General features: G+C 42.4%; 1 protein-coding gene across 11 annotated transcripts in view; it reads right to left on the bottom strand.

Moving 5' to 3' along the window:
- The window catches only part of LOC106563161 (RIMS-binding protein 2), a 106,956-nt gene that overhangs the window by 47,366 nt on the left and 37,157 nt on the right, over positions 1-22,433 (bottom strand). For 2 of the 11 annotated variants that reach the window (XM_045689950.1, XM_045689953.1), the window contains exon 1: positions 20,176-20,938. The exons of 8 other annotated variants lie outside the window; for them this stretch is intronic. The gene's annotated coding sequence lies outside the window, so the exon portion shown is untranslated. Of the gene's footprint in view, positions 1-20,175; positions 20,939-22,433 lie in introns of those variants that run through there. One more of the 11 variants, XM_045689955.1, reaches the window with a different exon arrangement.

The following is a 22,433-nucleotide window of genomic DNA, read 5'->3' as shown; positions in this document are numbered from 1 at the left end:
CTTTCCCTCTACCATACATAACCTCCCTGCCTAGGTTGTGTGTGTGTGTGTGTGTGTGTGTGTGTGTGTGTGTGTGTGTGTGTGTGTGTGTGTGTGTGTGTGTGTGTGTGTGTGTGTGTGTGTGTGTTGAGTTCATGCTGTGCATGCGATCGAGTGAGTCCGTATTCATGTATGTGAGTATGTTTGTATGCAGTGTATGTGTGTATGCCTGTATGTGTGTGTATAAGTGAAAGGATCCAGCAGTGTGCGTGTCTGTGTGTGTATGTAGGGCCTGGGGCCAGGGTGACATGCATTGGCCCCTTTTGAGAACAAACGGGCCCCGGGGCTGTGAGGGACATGGGCTGTTCCACTCTGGCAAGGAAGCCTCAGGGGAGAGCAGAGCACGCATCAGATGGCGTGACTAAAAAGAGCTTTCAGTCAAACAGCTACCCAGGAAAGAGCAGAAAATAGCCCATATTAATATATGTAGCCTTAGAAATAAGTTTCATGAAATCAATAACTTGCTAACATCAGATAACATTAACATATTACCCATTTCTGAGACTCACTTAGATAATTCATTTGATGATACAGCAGTAGCAGTACAATGAAATAACATCTATAGAAGAGACAGAAATGCTTATGGGGAGGTGTTTCTGAATATATTCAGAGCCATATCTCTGCAATTCTTAGAGAAGATCTTATGTCAAGAGTTATTGAAGTGTTGTGGTTGCAGGTTCACTTGGCACATCTAAAGCCTTTCTTTTGGGATGTTGCTATAGGCCACCAAGTGCTAACAGTCAGTATCTAAATAATATGTGTGAAATGCTTGATAGTGTATGTGATGTAAACAGAGAGGTCTACTTTCTTGGGGACCTGAATATTGTCTTTTTTTATCAAGCTGTCCACTCAGGAGGAAGCTTCTCACTGTAACTAGTGCCTGTAATCTAGTTTTAGGTTATTAATCAACCTACCAGGGTGTTTACAAACACTACAGGAACAAGACCATCCACATGTATTGATCACATGTTTAATAATACTGTGTAACTTTGTTCTAAAGCTGTATTTGTACCCATTGGATGCAGTGATCACAATATAGTGGCTATATACAGTAATGCAAAAGTTCCAAAAGCTGGGCCTAAATTAAATTAGTGTATAAAAGATCATAAAAAAGATTTTGCTGTGACTCTTAGGTGGATGATGTTAAAAATATTTGTTGGCCTGATGTAATTAATAAGGAGCATCCAGACGCTGCACTTGATGAATTTGTGAAATTGCTTCTTCCAATTATTTATAAACATGCACCTGTTAACTTCTATGGGCTAGGTGGGACGCTAGCGAGTGAAATATCAGGGCGGAAAATTCAAAAACAACAAAATGTCATAATTCAACTGTCTCAAACATACAACTATTTTACACAATTTTAAAGATAAACTTCTCGTTAATCTAACCACATTGTCCGATTTCAAAAAGGCTTTACAGCGAAAGCAAAACATTAGATTATGTTAGGAGAGTACATAGACAAAAATAATCACACAGCCATTTTCCAAGCAAGGACATGTCAATAAAACCCAAAACACAGCTAAATGAAGCAATAACCTTTGACGATCTTCATCAGATGACACTCCTAGGACATTATGTTAAACAATACATGTATGTTTTGTTCGATAAAGTTCATATTTATATCCAAAAACAGCATTTTACATTGGCGCGTGATGTTCAGAAAATGTATTCCCACCAAAACGTCCGGTGAATGTGCACATTAATTTACAAAAATACTCATCATAAACGTTGACAAAACATATAACAATTATTTTAAGAATTATAGATAGACTACCCCTGGATGCAACCGCTGTGTCAGATTTTAAAATAGCTTTACGGAGAAAGCACATTTTTCAATATTCTGAGTACATAGCTCAGCCATCACGGTGAGCTATTCAGACAACCGCCAAGTTCGGGGCAACCTAAACTCAGAATTAGTATTAGAAATATGCTCTTACCTTTGCACTCCCAGGACTGTTGTTTTTGTTCGAAATAATCCACATTTATGTACAAATACCTCAGTTTTGTTCAGATCACTTATCCAAAGGCATAAAGCGCGAGCGCGGAGCGAGAGACGAAAAGTCAAAATGTTCCATTACCGTACTTAGAAGCATGTCAAACGCTGTTTAAAATCAATCTTTATGGTATTTTTAACGTAAAATTGCGATAATATTCCAACCGGACAATAGCATATTCATTCAAGAAGAAAAAGAAGGAGGGGCTCGCTCGCGGGACCAAGCATATCCAATTCCTTTGTTGCCAGGCAGTCCACTCAGAAACTGAGCTCCTATTATCTGCCCAGTGACAGGAAAATGCTCAAACCACTTTCTGAAGGCTTTAGAGAGCCAATGGAAGCCTTAGGAAGTGCAACGTCACTCCACAGACACTGGAGCTTCGATAGAGAATCAAAAGAAGAACTACAATTCTCAGACTTTTCACTTCCTGCTTGGATTTTTCTCAGGTTTTTGCCTGCCATATGAGTTCTGTTATACTCACAGACACCATTCAAACAGTTTTAGAAACTTCAGAGTGTTTTCTATCCAAATCTACTAATAATATGCATATTCTAGTTTCTGGGCCAGAGTAGTAACCTGTTTAAATTGGGTACGTTTTTCATCCGGCGGTGAAAATACTGCCCCCTAGCCCAGACAGGTTTTAACAAACTTACTGTTAGATCTGTTAAGGCTCAATGGATTGATGAGGAATTGAAAAACTGTATGGCTGAAAGACTGACTGGATGACTTACTGTAAATTGAGAAATTATTTGAGTAAACTCAACAAAAAGAAGAAGAAACTGTATTATGAAGCCAAGATCAATGATATAAAGATTGATGGAAAAAAAACTTCAGTACTTTAAATTAAATTACTTCAACTCCATCTTTCATTGAATCAGATGGCTTATTCATCACAAAACCATTTGATGTTGCCATTTAGTTTAATGATTACTTAATTGGCAAAGTAGGCAAAGTTTGGCAGGAAATGCCAACAACGAACAGTGAACCATCGTATTCATGCATAAAAAAAATGAATAATGAAAGAAAAGCATTGTAAGTTTGAATTTTGGAAAGTTAGCGTGAGAGAGGTGGAAAGATTATTGTTATCAATCAATAATGACAAACCTCCTGGTATTGATAACTTAGATGGAAAGCCACTGAGGATGGTAGCTGACTCTATAGCCTATCATATCTGTCATATCTTTAATCTGAGCCTAATTACTTTGGAGGGAAGCCAAAGTAATTCCTTTACCCAAGAGTGGTAAAGCGTCCTTCACTGGTTCTAACAGCAGACCAATCAACCTGCTGCCAGATCTTAGCAAACTGTTGGAAAAAATAGTTAGACCAAATACAATGCTATTTCTCTGTAAACAAATGAACAACAGCATGACTTTCAGCATGCTTATAGAGAAGGGCAGTCAACATGTACTGCACTGACACAAATGACTGATGAATGGTTGAAAGAAATTGATAATAAGATGATTGTGGGAGCTGTACTGTTAGATTTCAGTGCAGCCTTTGATATTATTGACCATAACCTGTTGATGAGAAAACCTATGTATTATGGCTTTTCAGCCTTTGCCATGTTGTGGATTCAGAGTGACATTTATCTTTCTAATAGAACTCAGAGGGTTTTCTTTAATGGAAGCTTCTCTAATGTCAAACATGTAAAGTGTGGAGTACCGCGGGGCAGCTTTCTAAGCCCTCTACTCTTTTCTATTTTTACCAATGACCTGCCACTGGCATTAAACAACGCATGTGAATCCATGTATGCTGATGTTTCAACCATTTACACATCAGTAACAACAGCTAAAGAAGTCACTGAAACCCTTAACAAAGAGTCACAGTCTATTTTGGAATGGGTGGCCAGTAATTGGTCCTGAACATATCTAAAACTAATAGCATTGTATTTGGTACAAATCATTCCCTAAGTTCTAGACCTCAGCTGAATCTGGTAATGAATGGTGTGGCTGTTGAACAAGTTGAGGAGACTAAATTACTTGGTGTTACCAGAGGGGTTGGGTTAAATGCGGAAGACACATTTCAGTTGAATATATTCAGTTGGACAACTGACTAGGTATCCCCCTTTCCCTTTTTTTTACCTAAGTTGGTAAACTGTCATAGTGAAAACATATAGATTCTATGGTTATAAATATCGGGAGAGGTCTGTCTGTAATAAAGAGATGCTCTGCTTTTTGATACCACACTCAAAAAAGCAAGTCCTGCAGGCTCTAGTTTTATCTTGATTATTGTTCCGTCATATGGTTAAGTGCTGCAAAGAAAGACATAGTTAAGCTGTAGCTGGCCCAGAACAAAGCGGCATGTCAAGCTCTTCATTGTAATCAGAGGTCTAATATTAATACTATGCATGCCAATCTCTCTTGGCTGAGAGTTGAGGAAAAGCTGACTGAGTCACTTCTTGTTTTTATAAGAAACAATGTGTTGGAAATTCCAAATTGATTGTACTGTCAACTTACACACAGCACTGACACACACACTTACCCCACCAGACATGCCACCAGGGGTTTTTCCCAGTCCCCAGGTCCAGATTATATTTAAGTAAACGTACAGTATTAGACAGAGCCATGAGTGCATGGAACTCCCTTCCATTTTATATAGCGGAAGTGAACAGCAAACCTGGTTATAAAAACAAATTAAGCAACACCTCAAGGCACAACGCCTCTCCCCCATGTGACTTACTTGTTGTGTGCATGTACTGTTATGTATGTATAACTGATAGATTCACAGACACACGGCATATTCATGTTTTTAAATGTAGAGTACCAGTAAAATGTTTGGACACACCTACTCATTCCAGGGTTTTAATTTTTAATTTTTACTATTTTCTACATAGTAGTAAAATAGTGAAGACATCAGAACTATGAAATAACACATAGGGAATCATTTAGTAACCACAAAAGTGTTAAATAAATCTAAATATATTTTATATTTGAGATTCTTCAAAGTGGATGACAGCTTTGCACACTCTTGGCATTCTCTCAACCAGATTCATGAGGTAGTCACCTGTAATGCATTCCAATTATGAAGTGTGCCTTATTAAAAGTTAATTTGTGCAATTTCTTTCCTTCTTAATACATTTGAGCCAATCAGTTGTGTTGGGACAAGGTAGGGGTGGTATACAGAAGATAGCCCTATTTGGTAAAAGACCAAGTCCATATTATGGCAAGAACAGCTCAAATAAGCAAAGAAAAACGACAGACCATCATTACTTTAAGACATGAAGGTCAGTCAATCCGGAACATTTCAAGAACATTGAAAGTTTCTTCAAGTGCAGTCGCAAAAACCATCAAGCGATATGATGAAAATGGCTCTCATGGGGACCACCACAGGAAAGGAAAACCCAGAGTTACCTCTTCTGCAGACAATAAGTCCATTAGAGTTAACTGGAACTCAGATTGCAACACAATTAAATGCTTTACAGAGTTCAAGTAAGACACATCTCAACATCAACTGTTCAGAGGAGACTGCGTGAATCAGGCCTTCATGGTCGAATTGCTGCAAAGAAACCACTGCTAAAGGACACCAATAAGAAGAAGAGACTTGCTCGGGCCAAGAAATACGAGCAATGGACATTTGACCAGTAGAAATCTGTCCTTTGGTCTGATGAGTCCAAATTTGAGATTTTTGGTTCCAACCGCTGTGTCTTTGTGAGATGCAGAGTAGGTGAATGGATGATCTCCACATGTATGGTTCCCACCGTGAAGCTTAGAGGAGGAGCTGTGATGGTGTGGGGGTGCTTTGCTGGTGACACTGTCTGTGATTTATTTAGAATTCAAGGAACACTTAACCAGCATGGCTAGCACAGCATTCTGCAGCTATATGCCATCCCATCTGGTTTGCGCTTAGTGGGACTATCATTTGTTTTTCAACAGGACAATGACCCAACACACCTCCAGGCTGTGTAAGGGCTATCCAAGAAGGAGAGGGACGGGGTGCTACATTAGATGACCTGGCCTCCATAATCACCCAACCTCAACCCAATTGAGATGGATTGGGATGAGTTGGACCACAGAGTGAAGGAACAGCAGCCAACAAATGCTCAGCATATGTGGGAGTTCCTTCAAGACTGTTGGAAAAGCATTCCAGGAGAAGCTGGTTGAGAGAATGCCAAGAGTGTGCAAAGCTGACATCAAGGCAAAGGGTGGCTACTTTGAAGAATCTCAAATATAAAATATATTTTGATTTGTTTAACACTTTTTTGGTAACTACATGATTCCATATGTGTCATTTCATAGTGTTGATGTCTTCACTATTACTCGACAATGTAGAAAATAGTACAAATAAAGAAAAACCCTTGAATGAGTAGTTGTGTACAAACTTTTGACTGGTAATGGATGTAAATTGTAATATTTTTTGACAGTAATGGCTTTTTCGTTATGTGTCCGACCCCAGCAAGACTAGTTGTCGCCATTGACGTCAGCTAATGGGGATCCTAATACATCGAAAATCAAATCAAATCAAGATGACATAATACATTTCACATCACCGGGACATATTGCTCCCATTCATCACACTGGAGCATATAAAAGGGTAAATAAAAATGTTTTTCCCCCGAAAGTCACTTAGGTGGCTCAGTGAACTTTGAGGTGATTAAGAATCCCTATGGCAAGGACTTACCCAAGTCTGACGAGGACTCCATCCCGCAACACACAAGACCCAAATCTCTAGCAAAACATACGACTGAAGAACGGCTAAATAATTCAAGGTTGACCCCATTGCACAGTTAAAACGTATGCTATAAATACACTGAACCCTGTCATGTTGCTTAGCCCACTGTTTCCATGGCGATGGTACTGTATAGCACATCAAAGGGGGTCCCAATAGGTCCTGTAAACCTATATTGTTGACTCTACACTCTACAGTACATGCAGTTTGGCTTGTGGACCCTCATCCTTCTCTAGTGAGCCCAGCTCGGTGACACCATGTGACTGAGGGGCAATCCCAGGTAGAGGTGGCTATCATGTTGGCTGTGTTTGAACATAACCATATACAGTCTCCCTAATGTCCCCATGGCCTGGTCCCCTCAGCCTGTGTTTAGTCCTGCTGTGGCTCAGTCCTCCACTAATGAATGATTCAACTGCCAAGCACAAAACCACCATACTGGGGACTTGGAGATAGGCGGAGCGAGAGAGAGGAACATGGAGAGAGGATAGATGAGTGGAAGATGGATAGATACTGGAAAGAGAGTAGGTATAACGATTAAGGCAGAGAGAGAAATAAAAAGAGAGAGAGACAGAGACAGAGCGAGAGAGAGACAGAGTGAGAGAGACAGACAGATAGAGCGAGAGAGAGAGAAAGAGAGAGAGAGCGCGCGGCGAGGGGCTTGTAGATAGCTGGGAGTGCCAGCTAGCCCACTGTTGTGGAAATAACTAGTGTTTTCCATTAGTGCCGGCTGTCAGCTAATCAGGCGGTTACAGACTCATTTTCAGCCAGCTACATTTTCCACTTCATATTAACTAGGCTACTTTTCATTTCAATTTCAATTTGCTAGCCCTCTCCCGCTAGAATGAATGATATGCACCTTGTAGCAATCTATTGATAAGATAAGCACCTGTCAGTCACAAAGCCAACAATCACTGGAAAACGCAGCAGAGAGGAAGAGGCAAAGCGAGAGGTTTCACTCTCGCCAGAATCTGTCCAAAATAAGCGCAATGTGTTTCTATAGGCTTATTTTGGACCTAAGCTTGTCGCCTGCCTTCCCGCCTTTGGGACAACGACTCCCATTGTTAGGGTGGAGACATCTCGTCAATATAGGATCTCGTCATTATATACAGACCACTGGTTGTTGTCGAATTTCTTTACACGGAGCGAGAGAGAGAATGTAATGTATTTATTATGGATCCCCATTAGCTGCTGCCAAGGAAGCAGCTACTCTTCATGGGGTCCAGCAACATTTTGGCAGCTATAAAAAAAATGACAAACAGATTTCACAACACATTAAGTGTTTGTCATCAGACCACTACTCTACTACCACATATCTACAACACAAAAGCCATGTGTACGTATGTATAGTGCATATGTTATCATTTGTGTGTATACATGTGTCTGTGCCTGTGTGTGTTCCTCTTCACAGTACCCGCTGTTCCATAAGGTGTATTTTTATGTTTTTTTTTAAATCTGATTCTACTGCATTGCCCCTAATGCCAAATTAATGTCAAACTGACTGAATAAAGTCTCTCCTATATTTCTTTGCCATTCATAAATCATGCAGTATGGTTATATTACATGCCCATGGTATCGCATCAGGACAAGTAAATTAAAGGAATTCCTAGGTTTCCTTTCCTAGGATGTCAGGGCTTGCCAGACAGTGACGTTAAATTGAGTGATTCTCTTCAGTCAGTGTAGCCTACTAAATCGTATTGGTGAGAGTGTTCATACATGAATTCATACATTTTCAGTCATTTAAATTGTAAAGTCATGTTTTTCTACACAGTAACACAACACATTTTTCCAATCTGGTAGGTAAACTCTGTATAGTATGCAATCATTTAGCTGTGTATTTCAGATGGAATCAAGGCATAAGACCATTTTGTCAACCGACATTTCTTTAGTCGAGCAGTAGCAAAAAATATATATAATTTCATGGTGAACAAGACACCTGTCTGATTTACGCCTGTCCATTGTGGATGCCATGGGGATGGCACAGTCCATCGCTAAGACGTGCTACTGCAATTGTATTTGGTTATATTATGTAAGAACAATGGTGTAACACTAATAAAACTAATATTATTTTGTAACAAATGCGCTTTCTTTTGCGTTGGATAGCGGTCGCTGTCCGCGGTTCTGAAACATCAGTGGGCTAATGCCGCCTTTTCCTAGACCATCTTGCTATGTGTATAACAGCAACGTTGACCAGCATATTGGTGTAGAGAACAATGCGACGGAGGAAGCAGCGGAGTTAGGTGACGAGAAAACAGCACTTACCTTAAGTGTTTAAGTGAGGAGAGAGGAAACGCCATCTTAATTAGGTTTATAATCAATAACCTAACTTAAATGTGCCTGGCTTTATAAATCATCCATATATATCTATAGAAATAAGACAGATCCTGCTTCTGTTTGAGTGTTTGTTTAATAGCCTACTGATTCCGTGAGGTTTGGCAACCACCACATCGGATAAAAATCCGACTTTTTTTCCCATTAGAACAGCCTCTCTGGTATTACTTAATTTATTTAGTGTTGTTTACACTCTTCCAAATTGTCAGAAACATTTTATTTAGAATAATAATAACCCTCCTTTTTCTTGATCTCCTTCTTATTGTTATTATCATCATCATCATCATCATAATAATAAGTAATGTCATTATCATTAGTCGGGTTTAGCATAAAAGCCTTGTATAACTTCTCTTGGGTAGGGGGCAGTATTTTGACGTCCGGATGAAAAGCATGCCCAAAGTAAACTGCCTGTTACTCAGGCCCAGAATCTATAATTGGTAGATTTGGATAGAAAACACTCTAAAGTTTCTAAAACTGTTAAAATTATGTCTGTGAGTATAACAGAACTGATATGGCAGGCGAAACCCGGAGGACAAACCTCCCCCCCAAATAAATCAGCCTACCCCTATTTTCAATGGCAATCACTTTTATTATAAGGCCACACCCTCCCAGATTGCAATTCCTAGGGCTTCCACTAGATGTCAACAGTCTTTAGAAAGAGTTTCAGGCTGGTTTCTGGAAAAATGAGACAGAAATTGTAGTTTTTCTAGGTGACTCCCATTTTGGCTGAAGTGTTTCCAAGCGTGTGAAAGAGAGCGCATTCTTTGGTATTTTTCTCTGGTAAAGACAATAACGATTCTCCGTCTTAAATTGTATCATTTATTTACGTATTAGGGTACCTAAGGTTTGATTATAAACGTTGTTTGACTTGTTTGGACAAGTTTATTAGTAATGTTTGGGATTCATTTTGTATGCATTTTGATGGAGGGAAACTGGGTGGATTATTGACTGAAGCACGCCAGCTAAACTGAGTTTTTATGGATATAAAGAAGAACATTATCGAACAAAAGGACCATTTGTGATGTAACTGGGACCTTTTGGAGTGCCAACAGAAGAAGATCAAAGGTAAGGCATTTTTTATATCACTATTTCTGACTTTCGTGTCGCACCTGCCTGGTTGAAATATGTTTTTCATGTGTTTGTATGCGGGGCGCTGTCCTCAGATAATCGCATGGTTTGCTTTCGCCGTAAAGCCTTTTTGAAATCTGACACAGAGGCTGGATTAACAAGAAGTTAAGCTTTATTTTGATGTATTACACTTGTGATTTTATGAAAGTTAAATATGTATAATACTGTAGTTTGAATTTCCGCTACCGTCCCACCTGCCCATAAGAAGATAACCACCATCAAGCTGTAGGCCAAAGAGCGCATCCTGTTTAGTCTTAATACTGTAACTTACTTAGGCCTATATTTCAATACTTATATAGGCTACTGTATCAATCAATCATCCATTTGTTAATGTCATCACACAGCATATGAGTCATTCATGATTTTAAATGCAGTCAAGCATTTTCATTTTAAAATAAAGCAACTTTGAATAATTAGCGTAAACAATGAATAAACTGTTCCATTTCGTAAATTGCATTCTCTAATGAATGTAACTGTTTTTAGTCTTTTCTGTAATAAAGGCTTTACAAAAAAACATTACAACAGACTCTTTGGTACACTTCTAATTTATTTAGTGTTGTTTACATTGTTCCAAACCGTCATTAAAATGTTATTGTAATCTAACAGCACCTGTTTGGCACGCATAATATGCATGCAGCCCTTGCTCCTTACCTTATGTTTCTTGATGTCCAGTATTTTCCCAAACAAGTCAAATTTGTTCCACACATCCAACTTCCCCTTTATCCCCTGAGCAACCAGTAAACATTCCCCCTTTCAAGTTCATTTGTCAAGTTCTCTGCATCTATTTTGCTTTCACATTTGTTCAGAGTTTGTAATAACCAATTTATTGATGTGATTATGATATGCTATAGGTCAGGCCCTATTGGGCACATGCATGCAATGCATACATATGTCACATAAAGAGAGCAAGGGCTGAGGCAGCTTCAGCAACATGGACAGCACGATAAACACAGTTGAAGTTCTGTAGTGGTTGTTGTAGCATGGAGGAAAGAGAGACAACACGTTCTAGTCACACAATCACCCACTGTCATTATTTTTAACAGCACAGCAAATCTGAGTAGTCAAATCAATTGCGGTCGGAGTCCCTCTAGTAATTTGTTTGTCTTCATTATTTAATCAAACAGAGCCCTGAAAGCATCAGACAATCTCAGCGCATATTGTTAATCTGATTAAAACACTATCTCAGCAAAAAATAAACATTGTCTCACTGTCAACTGCGTTTATTTTCAGCAAACTTAACATGTGTAAATATTTGCATGAACATAAGATTCAACAACTGAGACATAAACTGAACAAGTTCCACAGACATGTGACTAACAGAAATGGAATAATGTGTCCCTGACCAAAGAGGGGGGGTCAAAATCAAAAGTAACAGTCAGTGTCTGGTGTGGCCACCAGCTGCATTAAGTACTGCAGTGAATCTCCTCCTCATGGACTGCACCAGATTTGCCAGTTCTTGCTGTGAGGTATTAACACACTCTTCCACCAAGGCACCTTTATTTATCCAGGTAGGCCAGTTGAGAACAAGTTCTCATTTACAACTGCGACCTGGCCAAGATAAAGCAAAGCAGTGCGACAAAAACAACACAGCATTACACATGGGATAAACAAACGTACAGTCAATAACATTATAGAAAAATATGAATACAGTGTGTGCAAATGAAGTAAGGAGGTAAGGCAATAAATAGGCCATAGTGGCGAAGTAATTACAATTTAGCAATTAACACTGGAGTGAAAGATGTGCAGATGAGGATGTGGAAGTAGAAATACTGGTGTGCAAAAGAGCAGAAAAAAAACATATGGGATGAGGTAGGTAGTTGGTTGGAGGGGCTATTTACAGAGGGGCTGTGTACAGCTGCAGCAATCGGTAAGGTGCTCCGACAGCTGATGCTTAAAGTTAGTGAGGGAGATAAGTCTCCAACTTCAGGGATTTTTGCAATTCATTCCAGTCATTGGCAGGAGAGAACTGGAAGGGAAGGTGGCCAAAGAGGTGTTGGCTTTGGGGATGACCAGTGAAATATACCTGCTGGAGTGCGTGCTACGGGTGGGTGTTGCTATGGTGACCAGTGAGCTGAGATAAGGCAGAGCTTTACCTAGCAAAGACTTATAGATGACCTGGAGCCAGTGGGTTTGGCGACCAGCCAACAAGAACATACAGGTCGCAGTGGTGGGTGGTATATGGGGCTTGGTGACAAAACGGATGGCACTGTGATAGACTGCATCCAATTTGCTGAATAGAGTGTTGGAGGCTATTTTGTAAATGACATCGACGAAGTCAAGGATCGGTAGGATAGTCTGGCAGCAAGAGTGAAGGAGGCTTTGTTGCGAAAAAGGAAGCCGATTCTAGATTTAATTTTGGAGTGGAGATGCTTAATATGAGTCTGGGAGGAGAGTTTAAAGTCTAGCCAGACACCTAGGTATTTATAGTTGTCTACATATTCTAAGTCAGAACCGTCCAGAGTAGTGATGCTAGTCGGGTGGGCAGGTGCGGTTGAAGAGCATGCATTTAGTTTTACTAGCATTTAAGAACAGTTATAGGCCACGGAAGGAGTGTTGTATGGCATTGAATCTCTTTTGGAGGTTTGTTAACACAGTGTCCAAAGAAGAGCCAGATGTATACAGAATGGTGTCATCTGCTTGAAGGTGGATCAAAGAATCACCCACAGCAAGTGCGAAATCATTGATATATACAGAGAAAAGAGTCGGCCCGAGAATGGAACCCTGTGGCACCCTTAATAGAGTGTTGGAGGCTATTTTGTAAATGACATCGACAAAGTCAAGGAGAAGTCATAGAGACTGTCAGAGGTCCGGACAACAGGCCCTTCCATTTGACACACGGAACTCTGTCTGAGAAGTAGTTAGTGAACCAGGCAAGGCAGTCATTAGAGAAACCAAGGCTGTTGAGTCTGTCGATAAGAATACGGTGATTGACAGAGTCGAAATCCTTGGCCAGGTCGATGAAGACAGTTGCACAGTACTGTCTTTTATTGATGGTGGTTATGATATCGTTTAGGACCTTGAGCGTGGCTGAGGTGCACCCATGACCAGCTCGGAATCCGGATTGCATAGCGGAGAAGGTACGGTGGTATTCGAAATTGTCGGTGATCTGTTTGTTCACTTGACTTTCAAAGACTTTAGAAAGGCAGGGCAGGATGGATTTAGGTCTGTAACAGTTTGGGTCTAGAGTGTCTCCCCCTTTGAAGAGGGGGATGAGCGCGGCCGATTTCCAATCTTTAGAATCTCAGATGATACGAAAGAGGTTGAAGAGACTAGTAATAGGGGTTGCAACAATGGCGGCAAATAATTTTAGGAAGAGAGGGTCTAGATTGTCTAGCCCAGCGATTTGTAGGGATGCAGATTTTACAGCTCTTTCAGAACATCAGATGTCTGGATTTGGGTAAAAGAGAAGCGGGGGGCGCTTGGGCCAGTTGCTGCGGGGGGTGCAGAGCTGTTGGCCTGGGTTGGAGTAGCCAGGTGGAAAGCATGGCCAGCCGTAGAAATTCTCGATTATCGTGGATTTATCGGTGGTGACAGTGTTTCCAAGCCTCAGTGCAGTGGGCAGCTGGGAGGAAGTGCTCTTATTCTCCATGGACTTTACAGTGTCCTAGAAGTTTTTGGAATTAGCGCTGCGGGATGCAAATTTCTGTTTAAAAAAGCTAGCCTATGCTTTCCTAACTGAATGTGTGTATTGGTTCCTGACTTCCCTGAAAAGATGCATATCTCTGGGACTATTCGATGCTAGTGCAGTACACCACAGGGTGTTTTTGGGCTTGTCAAGGGCAGTCAAGTCTGGAGTGAACCAAGGGCTATATCTGTTCTTAGTTCTACATTTTTTGAAAGGGGCATGCTTATTTAAGATGGTGAGGAAAGCACTTTTAAAGAACAACCAGGCATCCTCTACTGACGGGATGAGGTCAATATCCTTCCAGGATACCCGGGCCAGGTCGATTAGAAAGGCCTGCTCGCAGAAGTGGTTTTGGGAGCGTTTGACAGTGATGAGGGGTGATTGTTTGACCGCGGACCCATAAGGGACGCGGGCAATGAGCCAGTGATCACTGAGGTCTTGGTTGAAAACAGCAGAGTTTTATTTAGAGGGCAAGTTGGTCAGGATGATATCTATGAGGTGCCCATGTTAATGGTTTTGGGGTTGTACCTGGTAGGTTCCTTGATAGTTTGTGTGAGATTGAGGGCATCTAGCTTAGATTGTAGGACGGCCGGGGAATTAAGCATATCCCAGTTTAGGTTACCAATCATACGAACTCTGACGATAGATGGGGGCAATCAATTCACATATGGTGTCCAGGGCACAGCTGGGAGCTGAGGGGGGTCTATAACAAGCGGCAACAGTTAGGGATTTATTTCTGGCGAGATGGATTTTTAAAAGTAGAAGCTCGAATTGTTTGGGCATAGACCTGGATAGTATGAAAGAACTCTGCAGGCTATCTCTACAGTAGATTGCAACTCCGCCCCCTTTAGCAGTTCTATCTTGACGGAAAATGTTATAATTGGGGATGGAAATTTCAGAATTTTTGCTGACCTTCCTAAGCCAGGATTCAGACACGGCTAGGACATTAGGGTTGGCAGAGTGTGCTAAACCAGTGAATAAAGCAAACTTAGGGAAGAGGCTTCTATGTTAACATGCATGAACCCAAGGCTTTTACGGTTGCAGAAGTCAACAAATGAGAGCGCCTGGGGACACACAGGGCCTGGGTTAACCTCTTCATCATCAGAGGAACAGAGGAGGAGTAGGCTGAGGGTACTGCTAAAGGCTATGAGAACTGGTTGTCTGGTGCGTTGGGAACAGAGAAGAAAAGGAGCAGATTTCTGGCCGTTGTAGGATAGATTCAGGGCATAATGTACAGACAAGGGTAAGGTAGGGTGTGAGTACAGTGGAGGAAAACCTAGGCATTGAGTGACTATGAGAGAGGTTGCATCTCTGGAGGCACCAGTTAAGCTAGGTGTGGTCTCCGCATGTGTGGGGGGTGGGACAAAGGAGCTGAGGCATGTTGAGTGTGACTAAGGGCTCCGCAGTAAAATAAAACAATGAGACCTACCCTAAACAACAGCATACAAGGCATATTGACATTAGAGAGAGGCATAAAGCGATCACAGGTGTTGATTGGGAGATCTAAGACAACAACGGGTGAGACAACGGGTAAAAAGCTAAGACAACAACGGGTAAATGGCGATGAATGGGCAGAGAGGGTCAGTTAGCTACACACAGGGCCTGAGTTCGAAGCTGGGGTCGACAGATAAACAAAATTAAGTACCGTGTTAATGAACAGTCCAGCACGCATCAGCTGTGTAGCCGAGTGATCATATGGTCCAATGAGCAGCAATAGATGAAACAGGGAGCCGTTTGGTAGCCTTTACTACGCGAGCAGGAGACATGGCGTTCAGAAAAGCAAGCGGGCTGGGGCTAGCAGATTGGTCATCACCGACATCCACGACGCAGAGGCCGGTTGAGAGCACATCGGCCAAATTACGTCAGCAGACCAGTCATGATGGATCCGCGGGGCTCCGTGGTGACAAAGTGTCCAGGCCAATTGGCAAGAGGTATTGTAATTGGTGTACTTCATTTGCTAGCCGGGAGATGGGCCTAGCTCGAGGCTAATTGGTGCTTACTTCTGGACAAGGGCGTTAGCCACAATAGCCACTCGGTAGCAGCTAGCTAGCTGCGATGATCCGGTGTAACGGTCCAGAGCTTGTGGCAGGAATCCAGTGATGTGGGAAAAAAGCAGTCTGATATGCTTAGGGCTGATATCGCGCTGTGCAGACTGGCAGGTATTATCCGGGCTATACTGGCTAAAGCGGCTGGTGTCTGAGCTAAAGGCAAAGACCACTAGCAGTGGCTAACAATGACTAAATAGCTATTAGCTAATTAGCTGGCTAGCTCCTGATGGCTAGCTTCTGATGGAGGTAACAGTTATAAGGTCAAAAAAAATAGCAGATCCATACCACATTGGATGAGGCGGGTTGCCGTAAGGTATATTTAATCCGAATATGGAAAAAATAGATATAAAATAAATATATTGAAATGTATACAAAACCCCCCAATAATTGAATATTTACACGGGACAAAAACAAACAAGTTTTACTGCTACGCCATCTTGGAATACATGAGGGAGGAGGATGTCTTCCCTGTAACTCACAGCGTTGAGATTGCCTGCAATAACAAGCTCAGTCCGATGATGCTATGACACACTGCCCCAGACCATGACAGACCCTCCACCTCCAAATACATCCCGCTCCAGAGTACAGGCTTCTGTGTAATGCTCATTCATTTGACGATAAACGCAAATCCGACCATCACCCCTGGTGAGACGAAACCGCGACTCGTCAGTGAAGAGCACTTTTTGCAAGTCCTGTCTGGTCCACCGATGGTGGGTTTGTGCCGATAGGCGACGTTGTTGCCTGTGATGTCTGGTGAGGACCTGCCTTACAACGGGCCTACAAGCCCTCAGTCCAGCCTATTGCAGACAGTCTGAGCACTGACGGAGGGATTGTGGGTTCCTTGTGTAACTCTGGCAGTTGTTGTTGCCATCCGGTACCTGTCCCGCAGATGTGATGTTCGGATGTACCATTCCTGTGCAGGTGTTGTTACACATGGTCTGCCACTGCGAGGACGATCAGCTGTCCATCCTGTCTCCCTGTAGCGCTGTCTTAGGCGTCTCACAGTACGGACATTGCAATTTATTGCCCTGGCCACATCTGCGGTCCTCATGCCTCCTTGCAGCATGCTCGTTCACGCAGATGAGCAGGGACCCTGGGCATCTTTCTTTTGGTGTTTTTCAGAGTCCTTAGAAAGGCCTCTTTAGTGTCCTAAGTTTTCATAACTGTGACCTTAATTTCCTACCGTCTGTAAGCTGTTAGTGTCTAAGGATCCGCCCCTTTTTTTCAATTTTCGCCTAAAATGACATACCCAAATCTAACTGCCTGTAGCAAGGATATGCATATTCTTGGTACCATTTGAAAGGAAACACTTTGAAGTTTGTGGAAATGTGAAAGGAATGTAGGAGAATATAACACAATAGATCTGGTAAGAGATACTACAAATATTTTTTTGTACCATCATCTCTGAAATTCAAGAGAAAGGCCATAGTTTATTATTCCAGCCCAGGTGCTAATTTAGAATTTGGCCACTAGATGGCAGCAGTGTATGTGCAAAGTTTTCGACTGATCCAATGAAGCATTGCATTTCTGCTACAATTTTTAGATCAAGACTGCCCAAATGTGCCTAATTTGTTTATTAATAACTTTTCATGTTCAAAATTGTGCACTCGCCTCAAATAATATAATGGTATTCTTTCACTGTAAAAGCTACTGTAAATTGGACAGTGCAGTTAGATTAACAAGAATTTAAGCTTTCTGACAATATCAGATATGTCTAAGTCCTGGGAAATGTTCTTGTTACTTACAACCTCATGCTAATCACATTAGCCTATGTTAGCTCAACCATCCCGTGGAAGTGACACCGATCCCAAAGAAGTTTTAACGACTGTTCCACAGGTGCATGTTCAGTAATTGTTTTAGGTTCATTGAACAAGCATGGGAAACAGTGTTTAAACTCTTTACAATGAAGATCTGTGAAGTTATTTGGATTTTATGAATTATCTTTGAAAGACAGGGTCCTGAAAAAGGGACATTTCGTTTTTTTGCTGAGTTTAGGGATGTGTCTATATATGGAAAAATACACGTTTTAACATTTCGACCAACCGATTGGTCAAAAGAACAGATGACTCTCGTTCGATTTAAGATTTTTTTTGGTCGGTGACAGCCCTAATTAGAATGTACCAGAGTCCACCAAAGTAGAGGTCCTTCGGCAAAACATTGAGGCGGTTGCGGGGGCTATTTTATGTACCTGTGGAAAACACTGAGTAACACATTTCTCATCTGTGTCAACATGCTTCTCAACCGGGCCAGGCTCATGTCAACATGACCAAACGACTACAAACGACCAAATAAACTACAAACAAGCTTAGACTAAGAAGCTACTGTAGCATTCTACTATAAAATTCAACTGCCCAATGCCTGCGGTACTACTACTACTACGCATATAGGTCTGAAACGCTACCCACTCCCTTCAGCCGACTGGCTTAATGACACTAACGCTTATGGTGCGTTTGCGAGCAGTCATCCTCACCTCCTCATTTCCCCACCTCCTCACATATGTGAGGAGGTGGGGAAAGGAGACCATGGGGTTGCTATAGATACCCTGTTTACAGGTAGAATATCGGAGGTAAAAGTGCTAGGCTTCCACAAACCTAATTTGCACCATTACACTGCCAGTGTTTTCAGATCCCAGAGTATCAGATGTTCTTTTGAGTATTATAAGTGTGAGCCAGCAGAACAGCAGTGTAAGCAAATGCTCCTCATTTAATCTGTTATTCAAACAGGCAGGAATAATTACATGAGTAAATTAATCTATCAAAGATACGCAGTCTGAATGGGAACATTGAGTCATCTGGTCTGACTCACCTGCAAACACTGATACAGATACTACAGGATTAGTGGGAAGAGAGAGGATGTTTTCTTGTGCTTACGCCTCATTTACACACTGTACTGTACTCCACACACTGCACATGTCTGTGTGCAGACAAAAATGCATCTACATGCTGTGCTGACAAGCAAATGCATCATGGATCTGATTCAGTGTGTGTCTGTGTGTGTTTGCACATGTAAGTGCATGCATGCTTGTGGGTGTCAGCACATGGATGTAAGTGTGTGTGTATGCCCAAGCATGCGTGTGACTATTCCGAGCCCTCTCCCTGGCTGTGTGTCCTCAGGAACATTGAGATTAGTCAAGGCTGTCTTTTTACTGGCAGACTATTCCTAAATTAATCTCAAGAGAAGAGGGGGAAAAAATCATCCAGCTGGGGATTCAAAATAGAAGTTTAGTACCCCCCCCCTTCATCCCTCCTCTTTCCCCCCTCACCCCCTGGCATCCGGCTGAGCTCAGCTGGCAGTGGCTACCAGTCTGCGCAGAAAATATAGGGAGAAAGAACAGAATGAGGAAGAAGAGGCGGCCCACGAGCCACTAATGTCATTGCTGCTGCTGTTGTTTGAGGATTCACACCAACAGAACGAGAGAGAGAGAAAGAGAGAGAATCATGCCTGTCGAAATACTGCAGACTGAGAATTTAGGTTATACACCCTCCCTCACATCTACACTCTCATCTTCCGTTGGTCCCTTTCACACGCCCACGCAAAAAAAACACACACACTTACATATACATCCTTTGTCAATATAATTGTGACTAGAGCAAATTATTTACTTTCAGCTTTGTTTCTAGAACCTGCCTCCACCTATGAGAAGAGAGCAGTAGTCGAGACCAGTATCAATGCAGTTATGATATAGTAAGTGGAGAAAGGCAATATTCCCAAGAGCCTCCTCCCTATCCCCCCAAAAATGTACTGCAGTCAGTCTTTATGTTGTAGAAGCAGAATCTACATCCTGTAAATCTATGATACAACATAGTGTTGGGATCAAATAGCATTTCTGCTGAGGAGACTCCCATTGTCTCCATGGCAACCCCTTGGCCAGGCAAAGGGAGAGGTTCAGGTTACACAACCAACATCCAAAATAAGGAAAAGACAACACACACACACACCATTACATTGTACATTGATTGAATAGTATGGAAACAGGTACTATAGAACATCTGCATTTTGAGTCTAGGAGCTGATGTGACAGGCCTTAATGACCACACAGGCCACACACAGCTATGAAAAACAGGTGGCAGTGTACAATGAAGAAGAGCGTGACAATGCAGGAGCGCCCAGCATCCCTACTGTGTCCCAGTAGAGTCACAATGTGCTATTGCACTCCTCCATCTCCCAGCTCTCCTCCGGCACAGTACATGGGAGAGACTTCCCTCAGCCAGCCACAGACATACAACCACACACATGCTCAGAACACAGGCACGACACCCAAGGGGGAGAGAGAGAGAGAGAGAGAGAGAGAGAGACTATGCAGCAGTTAGTGCAAGCAGAGTGGTGATGAAGGAGCAGTATTTACCGTATCTGCTGGCTAGCTAGCACTGTAGCATTGTGACTGAGATGCTGCTAGTGTTCCTTCCTCTTATCTTGGGAGGCTAAATGTCAGGTGGCTGCATCAGCAGCAGCAGCAGCTCCTGGGCCAGCGTCTCTCCCTCCCGTCCTCCCTCTCTCTCATTCCGCCCCGACTCTCTCTTCCCCCGTCTCTCTCTCTACCTCCTGAGTCTCACTCTCTGTCTTCCCCCTCTTTCTCTCACGCTCTCTGGTTGTGCAGCTAGCTACAGAATCCCCAGTGCTGTATTCATCTCCTACCAGCAGCAGTATCAGCAATAGTGTTCCGGGAGCTGTCCTTTTAGGGGGAAGCTGCCCTGCCTGTCGGGGGCTTGGCTTCCAGTGGGCTGGCTGCCTGACTGACTGAAGGCTGGAGATGCTTGCTGAGGGGTTGGTCTGAGGCTGGAGAGACCCCTCCTCCAATCCCTTCCTCCCCTCGGCAGCTCCCCTCCATGCAGCTGTGGAGCAGGCATAGTCGATGGGGTGGGGCTAATTGGGCAGTGCTTTATTGATACTGCTCTCTTTGTCACACACACAAGCAAGCAAACACTCAATGCTAATTGCTAGCATGCTAAAAGTGTATGCTGCCTGTGACTGCAGCAGGAGGAGCAGAATGAGTGGAACCTGTTTTATTGTAGACACATAGCCAACTGTAGTTCTCAGTCAGAATGGGCGGAACCTGTTCAGTCCCTCCAGGATTCTGTGATTGCAATTCTTTTTTCAAAATCAAATTTGACCAATCACTGCACTTTTTCCATATAAAACAGTCAAATCATCACAATATCATCACATAAAACTGACCCATCACACACAGTACAAAATGAGGGCTCGCAATTTCAAACGATCACCGCACATTTACCGCATAATATGGTTCAATCAAACCACACGTCAACAAATGTTTCCCTCTTCAGCGCATTTTCACAACAAATTGGACAACATGAGAGAAAAGAGAAACCCGCACACTGCTCTTGCTAGTATCGCTGTTCTTTACTAAGCTTTACGTATCAGCCTTAAGGACTTTGTCAGAGCTCAAATACGCGAGTGCCTTTTGAATTTTGAACAACATTTTTCATTGCATATTGCCAGGAAAAATTGCCAAATCAAGCATTTTTGGCCACAAATGTGTGTGTGTGTGTGTGTGTGCAGGATTTTTTCTGCATAGTGTTTTTATGGGCCGCAGTATTTTTTGAATTTTTATAATTTTCGTGAGGAAAAATGTTTTCAGTCTATACTTAAATGACTAAAACCAGAAATAAAGTACACTACATGACCTAGACACCTGCTCGTCGAACATCTCATTCCAAAATCATGGGCATTAATATGGAGTTGGTTCCCCGTTTGCTGCTATAACAGCCTCCACTCTTCTGGGAAGGCTTTCAACAAAATGTTGGAACACTGCTGCAGGGGCTTGCTTCCATTCAGCCACAAGAGCATTAGGGAAGTCTGCACTGATGTTGGGCAATTAGGCCTGGCTCGCAGTCGCCATTCCAATTCATCCCAAAGTTGTTCAATGGGATTGAGGTCAGGACTCTGTTCCGGACAGTCAAGTTCTTCCACACCGATCTCGACAAACCATTTTTGTATGGACCTCACTTGTGCACAGGGGATTTGTCATGCTGAAACAGGAAAGGGCCATCTTCCCCAAACTGTTGCCACAAAGTTGGAAGCACATAATTTTACAGAATATCATTGTATGCTGTAGAGTTAAGATTTCCCTTCACCGGAAATAAGGGGCCTAGCCCAAACCATGAAAAACAGCCCCTGACCTTTATTCCTCCTCCACCAAACTTTACAGTTGGCACTATGCATTGGGGCAGGTAGTGTTCTCCACCAAATTCAGATTTGTCTGTCGGACTGCCAGGTGGTGAAGCGTGATCCATTACTCCAGAGAACGCATTTCCACTGCTCCAGAGTCCAATGGCGGCAAGCTTTACACCACTCCAGCAGATGCATGGCATTGCGCATGGTGAACTTAGGCTTGTGTGCTGACGTTGATTCCAGAGGCAGTTTGGAACTCAGCAGTGACTGTTGCAACACAGAACAAGCAAATTGTATAAGCTACGTGCGCAAGCATTTGGCGGTCCCATTCTGTGAGCTTGTGTGGCCTACCACTTCACTGCTGAGCCGTTGTTGCTTCTCGACGTTTTCACATCACAATAACAGCACTTACAGTTGACTGTGAAGAAATCTGACAAACTGACTTTTTGAAAAGGTGGCATCCTATGCCAT

The sequence above is a fragment of the Salmo salar genome, chromosome ssa11 (assembly GCF_905237065.1).
Source record: "Salmo salar chromosome ssa11, Ssal_v3.1, whole genome shotgun sequence".
Taxonomy (NCBI): Eukaryota; Metazoa; Chordata; class Actinopteri; order Salmoniformes; family Salmonidae; genus Salmo; species Salmo salar.
The sequence above is the reverse complement of the archived record's forward strand: the minus strand, read 5'-3'. Positions and strand labels throughout refer to the sequence as shown.